Here is a 17,533-nt window from a genome sequence, read left to right as displayed (position 1 = left end):
AGTTTTGTGTCATACCTCGCCTGAAACACTCAATGAGCATCCCCAAGTAGCAGCTGCCCCTGTGTGGCACAAGGTGGTGACCCTGCACCGGCCTGCATGTGGACAAGAGCCTATCCGTAGGGGGCGATGATTGATGTGTAATCTCAGTTGTGTAGTTTGTAGGTAATGTTTAGAATTTGCTACATTTTCACTCAGACGCCAGCATGCAATGGCCTACTCGTTTTGAATGACACAATAGTATGTTTTACATACACTGTGAAGCAGACTGCATTTTTTAAAAGCTTCTTGTTAATACGATGTAACGTGATGCAGGATATTTCACTGAAGTAATCCAATTTTGTTAATATGCCTGTCAATAATTTAGAATGAATACTTGTCTGATTTTGTGCATGCTTGCAACATTTGATCTGTAAGGGTCAAACATTGAATAAGTGATGTTAGGACAAGGTGTGTGTGTGTGTTTGAAAGTAACCTGTACAGAGAACTCAGGTGAGACCCGTTGTTCTTGTGATACAGGTCAAATGGTGTTTTTGTGTTCCACGAAGCATCTGGAGCAACTCATTGTCTTTGAAATAGGTCACGCTCGGATCATTCATCAGTTACAAGGCATACCACTTAAAAGTTACACGTATAGGAGGAGGTACATTCTCTACAACACGAATTGTAGTTTTGTCTTACGTGTTGACGTAGATTTTGTCTAACTAGGACTAGAAATGTGCCTTGCTGATTGACGTCTGGATGTTCGTACCTATCGGTTGAAGCAAACCCCACTGCTGTTGTTGAGACGCTGTGCACCAATAATAATCCAACATATTGACGGCCTTCAGGCCAGGAAAGTCACAACATTTGCACACGAAGGACGCATTCACGCAAGTACCCCATGCTCCGTTTTGAAGTTTTAAAATGAAGCATCTTTGAATTGTGTTGTGTTTTGAATTAGATTATTTTATTTTTTCATTAAAAGCTTGTCTCAATTTACATCTGGAAGACTTCATTGAAAACGATATTTCGTTTGAATTTTCTCTCGTCGTTAAGTAGACGATGGCCTTGCCGGGGGTTCGGTTCGATGCGGACTTTCACCTGATTGGGATTGCGGGATCGAGATAAGGCGACACGGAGCTGCTGGCCGTCTGCAGATCGATTCCAACGTAATCGAGTGTCTGCCCCTGCGACTCCGTCGTTGGTACAGGCGGTGCGTGTCTCCGTTGTGGAGTTTCTGGATAATGTTTGGAATTTCCGCAATTTTGACCGTGACACCAACATGCAATGTGCGTTGTGAATGACGCAACGTTATGTTTTACATCTGCCGTTTAGCAGACTGCGCATATTGTGGTGAATGTTACTGGGGTATCCAGGTGTGCCTGTCAGATTTTAACCTTGAACCTCTGCAATAAATAGAGAATGTGCTACCACATTCTTGGTTCTTTCCATAAAGTCACGTAGATAGAAAATAAGAAAAACAAGAAAATTGGAAAATTATAAATTGATGAAAAGATGCCCATTGGTCGACTGAGATGACTGTGCCCCCCACAATTTACACACACACACAGTGCACACACAGTGCACACACCCTCAGTGTACACACACACAGTGTACACACACACAGTGTGTACGTGTACACACAGTGTACACACACACAGTGTACACACACACAGTGTGTACGTGTACACACACACAGTGTACACACACAGTGTACACACACAGTGCACACACACAGTGCCCACACACACAGTGTACACACACACACACAGTGTACACACACACAGTGTGTACGTGTACACACATAGTGTACACACACACAGTGAACACACACAGTGTATACGCACACAGTGTACACACACACAGTGCACACACAGTGTGTATGTGTACACACACAGTGTTCACACAGTGTACACACAGTGTGTACACACACAGAGTGTACACAATAATTTCAGTTTATTTATTTTGGTATACCACTGTGAGCCATTCGGCTCTTGAATCAAGTGCAACCACAACAAACACGAACAAGAAACACATCTTAAAGTGACTACTTTGTGTGACTGCAAACAGAAAATCCATGAATAAAAAACAGCAAAATATTCCTGAAAAAAGCACCGTACACCAACGCTGTGTGCTAAAATTCCCAGTGGGATGCAATGTCCACGTTGTTGTTGTTGCTGAGTTCAAGGGAGGGAGCAATGGAAAATGAATCTAAATCAACTTAAACTCCAATCCCGCTCTGTGACATCACTACTCAGCATCACCTCATCGGCGTGAAACGCCAGGGGGAGGTGTCCCTCGCTAGGACGTCATGTCACCAAGGTATTCACCCCACCCCGTCTACCGCGCCCTTGAGCGTGACGCCACCTCTGCCTGGGTCACTTCCGTTATCTGTACAATCCTTATTTGTGCAAAGCTACGCCCGGTGACTGGCGGCTCATTAACATAATATATTTGTGAAGGCCGTCGCGAGTTTATTGCAACGGGTTTCAGCACCCACGCCCCATCCCTCCACGTATGGCCCGGGCTCATTAACATAATTTATTTAAATTAGGACCCGCTCGTTGCGGGAGGGGAGTGTCTTGTACCACGCAAGTGACGTCATCTCCTGCTGCCGGGTGACGTCACGATGTAACAGAAATCTGCCGCTCCGCGCGTGAACTGAAATCCGAGGTGAGAAATTCTCATCGCGGTTGTGGTGGTGGTCGTTGTGCTGGTGGTTGTTGTTGTTTACCAAGGTAGAGCCTCTCTTTCGTAGGGATGTCAATTGAGTAGCAGCGAGCATAGGAATCGATGTCCAGGTTGGAACTTTACAACGCGGGGCCTAGCCACGCGGGGCCTTGCCTCCTGCCCTCGCCTGATCGCGTTTACTTTAATTATCTCGCTTAGTTGAACAATCTTTGTAAGAAAGTAATCTACCAGGCTATGCGTTTATTGTGTGTTGACCGACTCTCTGTGTTGCATTGCATTACATTTCCGAGTTTTACTCAGTTTGTTTGATTAAGTGTGCTTTTGATTTAAAGCTTTCTTGACTGCAGGGATTCATATTCTTGGTTCTTTCGGTAAAGTCACCACCACGTAGAAGGGAAACAATAAAATAATAAAAATATAAAACAATAAAATTCTCACGACGTTTCGACTGCAACACAAGCAATCATCGTCAGGTGTGAAAACCATCAGCAAGAACATTTTCTTGTCACCAAGGTATTCACATTTTCTTGCTGTGGTTTTCGCGCTGTGGTTTTCACACCTGATGATGATTGCTTCTTGTGTTGCAGTCGAAACGTCGTGAGAATTTTATTGTTTTATATTTTTATTATTTTATTGTTTCCCTTCTACGTGGTGACTTTACCGACAGAACCAAGAATATAAGTGTGCTTTCTCTCTCTCTCTCTGCGTGTGCTCGTGTTATTATTATTTCCTGCAGTCACCAAAGTTCCAAATCTCTCTTTGACACAAGGCCGTAATTATAATGTTATAATAATTATAATATGTAATAATAATTATAATATATATTAGGGGGGGACATATCCCCCCCCCAATAATCAAACATGCTCAAAATGTCCCCCCCAATATATTGCTATAAAAATATATATTTTTAAATAATAATTGCTATGCTATGTTAATAAAAACAACAATTTCGCTAAACCTTGGCCACAAAATGTGGACTTGTCTTCATATAACAATACGTAGATTTGTGTTTGTATGATTGCCTTGTACTTTATGAACCCCTAATCTCTGCCATTACATACTATGAAACAAGAAAAGTAAAAAAAATAAACAACAGAACAATGTAAATACAATACAATATTATACATTATTGTATCAAATAATACAAAAATTCCATCCCATGTGTTAGTGAAATTTTTCAATATTTTAGTAAATGTCAGGAAATTAGTTTTCAAATTGAGATATTTTTTTTTTCCTGGGGGAGGACCCCAGAGCCCCTGGTAGATTTGGTCCCCCCCAATGTTGACTCCATGGCTACGGCCTTGCGTTGACTCGCGGATTTCTCTACACCCCCTCCCCTCTCTCTCTGCCCCCCTCTCTCTCTCTGTTTAAGGCCTCAACACAGAGGCGTTGTTTCTCTGTGTGCCTACAGTGACGGAAAAAAGTACTTGATCCCCTGCTGATTTTGTACGTTTGCCCACTGACAAGGAAATGATCAGTCTATAATTTTAATGGTAGGTTTATTTGAACAGTGAGAGACAGAATAACAACAAGAAAATCCAGAGAAACGCATGTCAAAAATGTTATAAATTGATTCGCATTTTAATGAGGGAAATAAGTATTTGACCCCCTCTCAATCAGAAAGATTTCTGGCTCCCAGGTGTAATGAGCTGAGATTAGGAGCACACTCTTAAAGGGAGTGCTCCTAATCTCAGCTTGTTACCTGTTCCTAATAGAGGATGGGGTGGTTGTGTAATTAAGCCCGTCACCACCCGGCCAATTAGTGAGATTTGTCACGTAAACAAAACGCGTCAATTAGTTACTCATTGACCGAAAGCTTTCGTGACTGCTAGGAATTCATATTCTTGGGTCTTACGGGTAAAGTAACGTAGATAGGTTTTCTTTTAACCTATCGACGTGAGTTTACCGAAAGACCCAAGAATAGTTAGTTACTCGTTCAGCAGCACCGGTGCGTTGGAGAGTAAACCCGCAAGCGAGGTGGGCCTCTGGCGTTTTTGAGACGATTTTCGTGTCCTCAGGTCGTTAATGTGCATACGTTATGTGCATTCTGTATGTTGACTGTGAATAGATCAATAATAGAGATCCACTAATCTGCTCCTTACCCCCCTACCCCCTGGACTTGATTTGCTCACATTGACGATATAACATTTTATTCCTCTATTTAACGCCGAAACAGAAGGATTTATCCACAATCCTGGCTGTCGCCTGAGGCTGGTTTTGTAATCACCGGCGAAACGTCGTACTTGAATTGTAAATGTCGTGGGTTTACTCTCCCACACACCAGTGTGCTGAACTAGTAACTAATTGGCACGTTTTGTTTACGTGACAAACCTTACTTCTGGCTGTGTCGGGCAGTGGCGGGCTTAACGACGCATGAATATTTATGCGATCTAACCCAAACAAACTCTATTTAAGATATGTACCTTTCACTAGGTAAGGCACACCGAGCTACATCGCTCTTTTTTATAAGTGACTTGGCTATCAAAAAATGATAGCTCAGCGAAGTGGCTTATCACGTGTAAAATTATAGCAGCCAAATACTCTAAACGCACGTTGATTCTAAATGTGGAGGGGAAAACCGGAGGACCCGGAGAAAAATCCACGCGACCACGGGGAGAGAGACACGCAAACTTCAAAGATGCAGCAGGCGTTAGGCTCGGGATTGAACCCACGACCTCCTGCATACCAGACAAGGTAGTTAACATCTCGCCACCACGGTGCCCTGGTGGACGGGATGTCGGGGTGGATTAGGGGGGCAAGCGCCCACCAGGGATTTGAGATTCTATTTTCGAGGGTGTAAGCCTCCAATAAGCTCGATGGGATCACTGGGGGGTCCCTCACCTCCTCGGTGTCACCAGGAAATCCACACCTCCCCCACTGTAGGCCAAATCCGCACAACGCATGTCATCATTCAGACACGGCGTTCTAGATTTGAAGTTTTCGTGACTGCAAGGATCCATACTTTGGTTCTTTCGGTAAAGTCACGTACCTACGTGACCAAAGAGACACGGCGTCTATGGAAACTGCACTTTCATGTGGTATGGTTCAACACAATATCGTACCGGTATCAGATCTGGGTACAAATCAATTCCTGCTGCCACCTGAACACAGACGTCAATTCCTGGACTGGGCCGGGCCAAACCGTGCACAGGTGGCGACCTGAGTGGGGTACAACTCGCCACCGTTGAAAAGCGAATGCATTATTGTTGTTTTTGTATTAAAACTGCCACCTGAAAAATATTGTGCTCCACCCCCACTCGTTGCGTCACGTGGCTTCATTTCTGGTCGCAGTGCATTTCTCGTGTCGTATACCGCTGCTGTGACACTGGAAAGGTCACCACCACAATCAGTAGAACCACGACTCAACAGCAGCCTTCCCGAGTCCACCCACCTCGCTCCGCCTCCAACAGCAGACAGTGGTCATTGCCACCCACTATCGTTCTGGTAGCAACTTACCAATTGATTTGCTTTAAAGACTAAGTTTTTGACAATCTTACCGGTGCTGTTTTGCACCATTTGTTGTATGTGGTGCATTCTACTCACCGCGTTCTTTGTGCTGGTTGTATCACCAGGATAATGCACACGACCTTGCCATTCGGCATCTTGCAATACAGTAGTTTTTTATATTTTGCTGTAACCAGGTTTCTGTATAACCATGTCCCCAACGAAAATGGCCATGCATTGCCGAGGTTTACCTGTGCCAAAAATAAAGTCACCCACCATCATCACCCATCGGCACTAGTTCCCCATCTGTAGGCAACTCGCCCCACCAGCACCCCCTTGTCACCTACCAGGCTGCAGACCCTTGGGCTGGAAACACAGCCAGCAGCATCTCAAGATTGCCAGGTCTACAAAGTACTGTAACGCGAGGGGACACGCAGGGTAACCCCTGTGCACATAACCACAGCCCTCGCAGCCGCTACGTGGCGCTACATTGTTCTGCTCAAATGAGCAATGAGGTAACGGTCACCTCCCATTTGCAGCTCAATTTTAAATTCCTCATTCCCATGTGAGAAAAGTATCTCCATTGTATAAACACCGTTGGCTTTCTCCCCAGTGTTGCTTATTGTATCCCAGAGGGACGTTGGGCCGAGTCAACCCCAAAATCAGGATTTGAACTCACAACCTTCAGATTCCGAGCCACTCGCTCCACCGCCGAGAAACCAATGAACAGCCATGACGCATTTAGGAATAAACCCAGTAATGTGCGTGTAATTTTTATTAAAAAATATCCAAGGAAATTAAAAGAAGCACCAGAATGGCATTGACAACGGTGCAGCCAACGTTTAAAAAAACATAACTTAAATTCACTGCATGCAGTATATCGTAGCTTGTTCTGCAAAGGGAGGGGAGTTTTGTCGACATACCCACTCTCCCAGCAGCTGTCTGCACACCGACCATTTACAGTGGAATAACAGCCTATGGAATAAGCACAGAACTATATAGAAGCATTAACAGTATACAGAAATCAACACACCTCTGTAGGATAATTAATCAGGACGCGGCACTTCCTTCACCGCACTGCTCCACTTGTAAATACCCTCCTCCCATCATACTTCATCGCTTTGCCCACTCTTGTAAGAATCTTGCTCAATTTCGGGAAAATCTGTTCACTCGGATCCATGACAACTTTGAAAGAAAGTGCTGTTTGTTGCTGTGACCACTTCACGTTTTGGGCTTGTGGAGCCATGCTCACTCGGCATGTGGGTTAAAAAGAAAAGACACTGGGAGCCTTTACATGGTCCAGTCTTCATATTTGTGAACGCTTTAAAATTGTTATGAATGTGCAGAGCCCTAGGGTCACAACGAATAACATCGTGTGAGGGAGAACAGGGCGGGGGGGGGGGCTTCTTCCTCCTCTAGTCGACTTCCTCCATGCGCGACACGTTCTCGTCGTCGCCCTCCAGGGGTGGAAGGTCGTCTGCGGGACCGGCAGGGATGTCTTCAATTGTCGACTCATCGTCATCGATGCCTGCCACACACACAGGCTCCACTTAACGCTCCACATCCAACAACCCCACCTCACTGGGGAGAGCGGTCACACCTTGTGTAGCAGGTGTAATGTGTCAACTAGTGTGGCCTACGCAGCGGCTGTTATCAGCTCTGGGGACCGTAGTCACCCTCGCAGGATGGTCAGGATGGGCAGTCTACACCATTACATCACCTACACAAGATGACCATTAAAATAATTGCCCTCACCCAAGCCACCTCATTTTGACACAAAATAGAAGTGGTGGCAAGGGGGATATAAAAAATAAAATAAGCAGACAGCATGCCTCCTTCGCATAGCTAAGTGTAATTATTGTGTTATGTACAATATACAAAAACTAGTACCCAAAAAAGCTTTGACTATGTATTATGGATAGTACCCATGTTAAAAACATAAACATCTCAGCAGCATTGGTTCAAGCAAACCTGGCTCTGCTGATGGGACAATGATCATCAAAACTGGTCCAGAATTGGCTCGTGTAGTACCAAATGCTGCTGAAATTACACTCCGAGAAGCCTGTGTGTATATGGAGAGAAACGGGAATGAGGCCAATTCTCTTTGTATTTTGTTGCCTATTTAACGGTGGGGAATTGCAAGTTGTTGCGAGAGGGAATCGATGCGAGGCCTACCAAGTCCCAGCTTGATCATGCGGTAGATGCGGCTCGCATGCGTCTGTGGGTCCTCGAGCGTGAATCCAGACGACAGCAGCGCCGTCTCAAACAGCAGGATGACCAGGTCCTTCACCGACTTGTCGTTCTTGTCCACCTCCACCTTCTGACGCAGGGTCTCCACGATGGGGTAGTCGTGGTTGATCTCCAGGTGCTTCTTGACGGCCATGTAGCCCATGGTGGAGGAGTCTCGCAAGGCCTGCGCCTTCATGATGCGCTCCATGTTGGCCGTCCAGCCGTAGGTGCTGGTCACGATGCAGCACGGAGAGGAGACCAGCCTATTTGACACAGTCACCTGCACGGCACAGAAGGGAACGCGCATTAACAATGAGCACGGTGGACAAGTGCCGTTGTATTTACGCAGAAAAAAAGTGAGCAGAGCCCTCGTGGAAATCATCCAAGCGTCAAGTGGATTTTTCTTGACAGCAGCCGAGCACAGGCCCAAATACGTCAAGCGGCCAGCAACAAACAGTACTATCAGTACTATCAAAATTGTAATAGGTAAGAGTGTGACATGTGTCTTGAAGTGATGAAGGTTATGCAAGGCTTGGAAAAGGAAACAATGGGGAGGGTATTTCAAAGAGGCGCAGTGTGAGGTGAAGACGCAGAAAGTGTTTTTACAGGAACTGGGATTGGTCGAAGTGTCGATGAGGCCAAACATTGGGTGCAGGGATCAGGGGCAAGTTGATGGGGACAGTAAACCATGGTCGTAGCGATAGAAGATTGATGAGGGGACTGACCATCGTTGAATAAGTGACTGGATGGAGTGCTGCATCAACCATAAACCTACTCTACATTGAATTATAACAAGCACAGCGAGGTAGGAACTGGGTGCCGCAGTGTTGAGATGTTAACTACCTCGCCTGGTATACAGGTCGTGGGTTCGATCCCAGTCCTGACACCTGGATATTTGGAGTTTGCATGTTCTCCCCGTGGTCACATGGATTTTTCTCCAATACCTCCGGTTGTTCTCTCCACATTTAGAAACATGGATCGAGAGTATATAGCTCCTAGAAATTTCCACATGATAAGCCACTTCATTGGGCTATCATTTGTGGCCAGATCGCTTCTAAGAGCTGTATAGCTCAGTGGGCCTTGCCTGGTAAGCTAAAAATAATTTAGTTTCAGTTTGGGGGTGGCTCCCCACCCCAGACAGGTTCACATCACAAGTCCTGCCGAGTGCTCACCTTCTCCACCTTCTCCAGGATCTCCTTGACCACCTTGCAGAGATTCTCAAACTTGGCCTTGGCCTCCTCCTGTCTCTTTTTCTCTTCCTCATCTTCCGGAAGCTCCATGCCCTGCTTGGTGACGGAGACGAGGGTCTTCCCGTCAAACTCCTTCAGCTGCTGCACGCAGTACTCATCGATGGGCTCCACCATGTACACCACCTCCAGGCCACGCTTGCGCACGCGCTCCACAAACGCAGAGTTGGCCACTTGCGCTTTTGACTCGCCTGCGAGCGAAATCGCGGTTCACAAATTAGCCTTCCGGCACCACGGCCTCGTCTAACGGTTTGGCAAATTCCCGCTCAAATGAGCATCGCGACGATGCTCATCTCCCGTTTACAGTCCCATTCCAGATTCCTTTGACGAAGACTAATCTAAAGGAGAACCACTGTTAACAACCACAAAGTGGAATGCTATTTATAGACCGAGGGACGATTAACAGTCTGCAAAGCTTCACAATTAGATTACTTGTACAGTCTACACTTAAGTTCAATACTTGGGCAACGTTCTTAGCCAGGAAGTGCTAGCAGGCTGTGTGAAGAGCATCGTGTGTCGTGCAGCAGTGCGTGTGTGGTGCCATGGAGTGTGGTGTCGTGGCGCGTGTGGTGCTGTTGGCACGTGCGTGTCTGCCCGCACCGGTGATGTAGTAGATGTGCTTCTGGTTTTCTTTCATTCGAGACACGTAGTCCTTCAGCGAGCACATGTCCTCGCCCGACATGGACGTATGGTAGCGGAGCAGCTCCGCCAGCTTCTTCCGGTTCTGAGAGTCCTCGTGGATTCCCAGCTGTGGGGAATAACGATAAAAGGCAGAGCGACAGGGTCAGATTTCCCCCTGACGAACTGAACGACGGGAAAAGCACGAATCGCAAAATATTCAAATCCACACCGCTGCAGAAATTCGGCAAATGGTGAGAGCATCCACCTTGATGTTTTTGGAGAACTGCTCATAGAACTTCTTGTAGTTATCTTTGTCCTCGGCGAGCTCCGCGAACAGCTCCATGGACTTCTTGACGATGTTCTTGCGGATCACCTTGAGGATTTTGCTCTGCTGCAGCATCTCACGCGAGATGTTAAGGGGAAGGTCCTCGGAGTCCACCACTCCCTTCATGAAGTCTGCACACGGTGAACATTCACGGCTTTAGTATTTATCACTGTAAAAACTCTAGAGAAACCATTGAATAGAAGTGCTTTAAGGGAGGAAAAAAATGACATTGTTTACGAGTTGCTCTCAAGCCTGCATGCATCCCCGCTTACTGAGATACTCCGGGATGAGGTCTTCACAGTTGTCCATGATGAAGACACGTCGAACGTACAGCTTGATGTTGTTTTTCTTCTTCTTGTTTTCAAAGAGGTCGAAAGCCGCCCGCCGGGGGACGAAGAGCAGCGCCCGGAATTCCAGCTGCCCCTCCACCGAGAAGTGCTGTAGCACAAACACGCCATGTGCAATAGGCATTCAGTACATTTTGTACTTGCGCATTTCCTGTGGCGCATGGCCCTCATCACGAAGGCACCTTTTGAAGTCTGCAGTTGCTTCACAGTTGGGTGGAGGAGGGGGGAGGCAATGTTGCCACTTGTTGTTCCAATTAAGCAACGCTGTGGTTTAACGTTACAAATGTAGTGAATTTGGACTATGATGCCACAACACAAATTACGTCACACAATCTCTGAACCGTACACCGAGGCAGATATAGCGTATTTTTACGGTTCATACACCCCGCAGTTATAACCAGGCAGGCCTCTTAACAATTGAACAAACCTCTGTAACAAGCAGCGAACATGCTACCCTCTGGGCCGCATCATCGCACAAGTCAACAGACGGGCAACACACGCCAGGCCACATACGGCAGCCACGAGGCCCTGGCTCGTCACCTCCACTATGTCCAGAGACAACGGCACCACCACGCTCACCTTCACGGCAAGGTGGTCCTCCCAGTCGTTGGTGAGGCTCATGTAGAACTCGCCATACTCCTCCGCCGTGATGTCGTCCGGGTTGCGTGTCCACAGCGGCTTTGTCTTGTTCAGCTCCTCCTTGTCCGTGTACTTCTCCTTGATCTTCTTCTTTATCTTCTTGTCCGAGTCCTTGGCCTTGTCCTCCTCCTCATCGGAGCCTACGTCTTCGATGTTGGGAGTGTCGTCGTCAGACCTCTCTTAGATTTATCAGGAGCCGCCTCCTCCTTATCCTCCTCGTCATCGCTCACCTTGTTGCGTTCTTTCTCCACCTGCAACAGACGGATTACCCAAACTTCAGACGACATACGATGGAGGTTGCTCACCAAAACAGCGATGAAACAAACGGACTGCGGTCCGAGTTGGTCGAATGTACGAAACGCAGCACGTTACTCACGTAAAGCGTGATGGGGTAGCCGATGAACTGGGAGTGCTTCTTGACAATGTCCTTAATTGACCTCTCCTCCAGGTACTCAGTCTGGTCCTCCTTAATGTGGAGCACGATCTTGGTGCCACGACCGAGAGGCTCCCCTGCACCGCATCATCGCAGCCACTCGAGATTAGCAAACTCATCACCCGGCAGCGGGGTGTGCTGGGCGTGCGGCATGGCGAGAGCCACGCGTGCTCCACCGGGAGCTCATACTCACCATCGTTGTCGGGCCTCACGGTAAACGAGCCGCCGGTCGAAGACTCCCACACATATTGCTCGTCGTCGTTGTGCTTGGTGACGACGGTGACGCGCTCGGCCACCAGGTAGGCAGAATAGAAGCCCACGCCGAACTGGCCGATCATCGAGATGTCGGCGCCCGCCTGCAGGGCCTCCATGAAGGCTTTGGTGCCCGACTTGGCGATGGTGCCTAGGTTGTTGACGAGGTCGGCCTTGGTCATGCCGATGCCCGTGTCGACGAGTGTGAGTGTGCGGTCGATCTTATTGGGGACGATGTCGATCTTGAGCTCCTTGCCAGTGTCCAGCTTGCTGGGGTCAGTGAGGCTCTCATAGCGGATCTTGTCCAGCGCCTGGGCAGACGGGGGACCGCACAGTGATGTTTACAATGCCATGGCAACAGCAGATCGACGCATGCTACCACATCCACGACCATCACATTCACGGCTCGACCAAATTCCGGAATCTACGACTAAGCGGCAGGGTGGCGGCACAGTGGCAACTCATGTGCCTCACGGCAAGAAGGGCCTGGGTTTTATTACTGACTATGAGGGTGCCTGGAGTTTATACACTCTCCCCCTATTTTTCATGGGCTTCATCAGGTTTGCTCAGGTTTCCTCCCATAGCGAACAATACTTTGGTTATGTAACTTGGTAAATAATACCTCGATAAGCAAATTTTCGATATACAAACTTTGGATTTATTACTATTATATTAATGGCAAAAAATAAATTCACTGAAATTTGATAAATAAAATAGCCCATCTACAGTTCAATATAAATAAGAATAAAATTACAAGATACAGTTTTATGAGCATTGAGATCGGCTATAGAAATTGTGTCTACATTCGTCTCGGCCAATCAGCATGCAACAATACACTGTTACGGTGATATGGTGTTTGGTGGGCAATGTAGCCCCTCATGACTGCACCGAAGACTACACTGGCTAGTGTGAATATTTTTTCAGTACATTACACGGTTTCTTTTAATTATGACGGTTTTTGTATTTTAATACTGTACAGAATAAAATATTTTCAATATAAATGATCTTGATACGAATGGGAAGTTATTGAATGTTTATTGTATGAAATTGGAACGCACCCTCAGAGTACTAACGTACATGCTATTCAATGTAACAACTTTTGATATACAAATGAAGCTCCAGGAACGCATCAACTTCCTATATCGAGATATTGGCCAAAAACATCCCAATGCTGGCTGAAAGAATACCGGCAAATTACTCAATTTGGATCACACACACCAAGTAACATCGTCCCCAACCACAAAAACTTTGCAGGACCCTCCTGAAAACGAGTCTTAGGACTCTGAGGTAAACAAGCGGAGTAAATAAAATAATACATTGCAAAGATGTCTGCCAATCTACTGTTGGATGAAGGCCTCATTTCCACACTGTCAGTCATGGAAGTGTATTGGCAAGCAGTCTACACAGTAGCAGTGGACATGGGGCCACTCACAATGACAGCAGCAACGTTAATCTAAAATCACAATTAGACCGCAAGCGGCCCATACGATACTTTGGATGTGTGAAGGGGCGGGTGGGGGGGGTCCTAGCATCCCCTCCCCCTTAATAGCGTGGGGGGCCGGTGGCGTCAGGGGTGTGGCGGGGTGTGTCCGTGTGTGACGGTGTGTGGAGTGGGGTGTGTCCGTGTGTGAGGGTGTGTGGAGCGGGGTGTGTCCGTGTGTGAGGGTGTGTGGAGCGGGGTGTGTCCGTGTGTCCGTGTGTGTGGAGCGGGGTGTGTCCGTGTGTGAGGGTGTGAGGAGCGGGGTGTGTCCGTGTGTGAGGGTGTGTGGAGCGGGGTGTGTCCGTGTGTCAGGGTGTGTGGAGCGGGGTGTGTCCGTGTGTGAGGGTGTGTGGAGCGGGGTGTGTCCGTGTGTCAGGGTGTGTGGAGCGGGGTGTGTCCGTGTGTGAGGGTGTGTGGAGCGGGGTGTGTCCGTGTGTGAGGGTGTGTGGAGCCTGGTGTGTCCGTGTGTGTGGAGCCTGGTGTGTCCGTGTGTCAGGGTGTGTGTGTAGCGGTGTGTGTCCGTGTGTGAGGAGCGGTGTGTGTCCGTGTGTGTGGAGCGGGGTGTGTCCGTGTGTGTGGAGCCTGGTGTGTCCGTGTGTCAGGGTGTGTGAGGAGCGGTGTGTGTCCGTGTGTGTGGAGCGGGGTGTGTCCGTGTGTGTGGAGCATGGTGTGTCCGTGTGTGCGAGGAGCGGGGTGTGAGTGGTTCCGTACGTCGGAGCTGTTGGAGATGAGCTCGCGCAGGAAGATCTCCTTGTTGGAGTAGAAGGTGTTGATGATGAGGGACATGAGCTGGGCGATCTCCGCCTGGAAGGCGAAGGTCTCCGCCTCCTCGCCACTGCCCGCCATGGGCTGCGTCGTCTCCGACACCTCGGGCATCTGTGGAGATAGCAGCGCAGGAGAGGAGACGCGTGGGGGCACCCACTGAGCCTCTAGAGAGCCCCTGTGGAGACACGCGAACACGGAGTCCCTGTGCGGACACGGAGCCCCCTGTGCGGACACGCGGACACGGAGCCCCCTGTGCGGACACGGAGCCCCCTGTGCGGACACGGAGTCCCTGTGCGGACACGGAGCCCCCTGTGCGGACACGGAGCCCCCTGTGCGGACACGGAGTCCCTGTGCGGACACGGAGCCCCCTGTACGGACACGGAGTCCCTGTGCGGACACGGAGCCCCCTGTGCGGACACGGAGCCCCCTGTGCGGACACGGAGCCCCCTGTGCGGACACGGAGCCCCTATGCAGACACGGAGCCCCTATGCAGGCACAGAGTCCCTATGGACCTTCCAGAATGTTCCCTCTCACGGGCACCACCCGCTGACCGCTCCGCCTGCACCATCGCCCACCCACCACGGCACCCACACGGCACCCCCCACGGCACCCACCCACGGCACCCCCACACGGCCCCCACCACGGCATCCATCCACGGCCCCCACCACGGCACCCCCCCACGGCATCCACCCACGGAACCCCCCCACGGCACCCACCCACGACACCCACCACGGCACCCCCACGGCACCCACACGGCACCCCACCACGGCACCCTACACGGCATCCACCCACGGCACCCCACCACGGCACCCCACCACGGCACCCCCACGGCACCCCCACGGCACCCACCACCGCCTCGCTCGCTCTCTCGCGTCCCCCGTCAGTGGCGGGCGCCGCCCGATGGTCTCCGGTTTACGGCCGACCGAGTGGTGGTGCAACTCGACGTGACACCGAGCAGCCACTGCACCTCCGAGTAGCCAGCCGACAGTCGCTACTTCAACATTACAAGCATCGCCGAGCACGACGCATACACCGTACACTGCTCTCAATAACGCCGTCGTTACCTCGTATCGTTCTGCCGTAGCAGTGAGAAGTCGTCAAGGCGCAGTGGTTCGCGCTTTCGCGGTGGCTGCGGCAGATTTCTGTGAGCGCGGCGGCTGCCGGCGCCGCTGCTTATAGCGAACGCGAAATTTCGAGAAGACGCGGGCGGGGGTCTCGCCCCGGCGTGCTCCGGTGATTGGTGGAAGTTTCGCGAAACCCCGCCCCCTCGCTCTCGATAATTATCAAAGCCTCGCCCCCTCGCTCTCAATAATTCTCAAAGCCCCGCCCCCTCGCTCGCGAGAATTCTCAAAGCCCCGCCCCCTCGCTCTCGAGAATTCTAAAAGCCCCGCCCCCTCGCTCTCGAGAATTCTCAAAGCCCCGCCCCCTCGCTCTCGAGAATTCTCAAAGCGCTTTCGCTTCCACGTGCCCATAGACTATCGTGGTGTATCACAGCAATGCCCATAGACTATCGTGGTGTATCACAGTAATGCCCATAGACTACCGTGGTGTGTCACAGTAATGCCCATAGACTATCGTGGTGTATCACAGTAATGCCCATAGACTACCGTGGTGTATCACAGTAATGCCCATAGACTACCGTGGTGTATCACAGTAATGCCCATAGACTATCGTGGTGTATCACAGTAATGCCCATAGACTATCGTGGTGTATCACAGTAATGCCCATAGACTATCGTGGTGTATCACAGTAATGCCCATAGACTATCGTGGTGTATCACAGTAATGCCCATAGACTACCGTGGTGTGTCAGTAATGCCCATAGACTATCGTGGTACCAGCAATGCCGATGGAATGTAATGGTAAAAACATTACCCATAGACTACTAAACGTGTAACAGAAAACATAACTATTTTATTTTACGGGCATTCTTCTTTGTGACCTTCGTTTGAATCCACTGCTGAGTTCGGTCTTGGCACGCGTTGAGTCGGAACGCGTCGGCATCCCACTCCACATTGCGGAGCCCTTTGCGTGTCGGCGTGAATCACTCCACTACGGCGAACCCTAAGAACCCCGACCGAGGACGCTTCTAGAAGTAGCCGCAACACGGGCTCACGTGAAGCGGAGCCACACGCCCGGCGGTCATCGTGGCCCGTGGCTCCAGCTAGCGGGGTCTTTGTGCTGTTCACCGGGCCGCGAGCAGTACGGGGACACGGGCTCGCCGGGCCTCACTGGGCGCTCTGTTCGCCGCAGTTCGGCTCCATTGTGCCGTGTGGCAGGCAGCCCGCGGCGGGCTGGGGAGATGGATTGTTGTGGCGGGCACTCGACAACAGTGGCACACACGTGCTCGAGCGGTGTTCTCTAAGGCCAGTATGCTCTGTGTATTTTAACACACACCAGGGATTGAGTATGGTCTGTGGATTTAACACACGCTATGGGTTGGTATGCTCTGTGGATTTAACACACGCTATGGGTTGGACATGGTCTGTGGATTTAACACACGCTATGGGTTGGGCATGGTCTGTGGATTTAACACACGCTGTGGGTTTGGTATGGTCTGTGGATTTTTACACACGCTATGGGTTGGGTATGGTCTGTGGATTTAACACACGCTATGGGTTGGGCATGGTCTGTGGATTTAACACACGCTATTGATTGGACATGGTATGTGGATTTGACACACACCAGGGATTGAGTATGGTCTGTGGATTTAACACACGCTATGGATTGGACATGGTCTGTGGATTTAACACACGCTATGGGTTGGGTATGGTCTGTGGATTTTTACACACGCTATGGGTTGGGTATGGTCTGTGGATTTAACACACGCTATGGGTTGGGCATGGTCTGTGGATTTAACACACGCTATGGGTTGGGCATGGTCTGTGGATTTAACACACGCGATGGGTTGGGCATGGTCTGTGGATTTAACACACGCTATGGGTTGGGCATGGTCTGTGGATTTAACACACACCAGGGATTGAGTATGGTCTGTGGATTTAACACACGCTATGGGTTGGGCATGGTCGGTGGATTTAACACACGCTATGGGTTGGGCATGGTCTGTGGATTTAACACACGC

At 49.6% G+C, this 17,533-nt stretch overlaps 1 pseudogene; it reads right to left on the bottom strand.

Annotated features, from left to right (window-relative positions):
- Positions 1 to 6,862: 6,862 nt before the first annotated feature.
- On the bottom strand, positions 6,863 to 15,606 carry LOC142909281 (heat shock protein HSP 90-alpha-like; annotated as a pseudogene).
- Positions 15,607 to 17,533: the final 1,927 nt, after the last annotated feature.

Source organism: Petromyzon marinus, unplaced genomic scaffold (genome assembly GCF_048934315.1).
Source record: "Petromyzon marinus isolate PM22_M1 ecotype Great Lakes invasive population unplaced genomic scaffold, UKy_Petmar_22M1.pri1.0 PM_G_Scaffold_114, whole genome shotgun sequence".
NCBI lineage: Eukaryota > Metazoa > Chordata > Hyperoartia > Petromyzontiformes > Petromyzontidae > Petromyzon > Petromyzon marinus.
The sequence above is the reverse complement of the archived record's forward strand: the minus strand, read 5'-3'. Positions and strand labels throughout refer to the sequence as shown.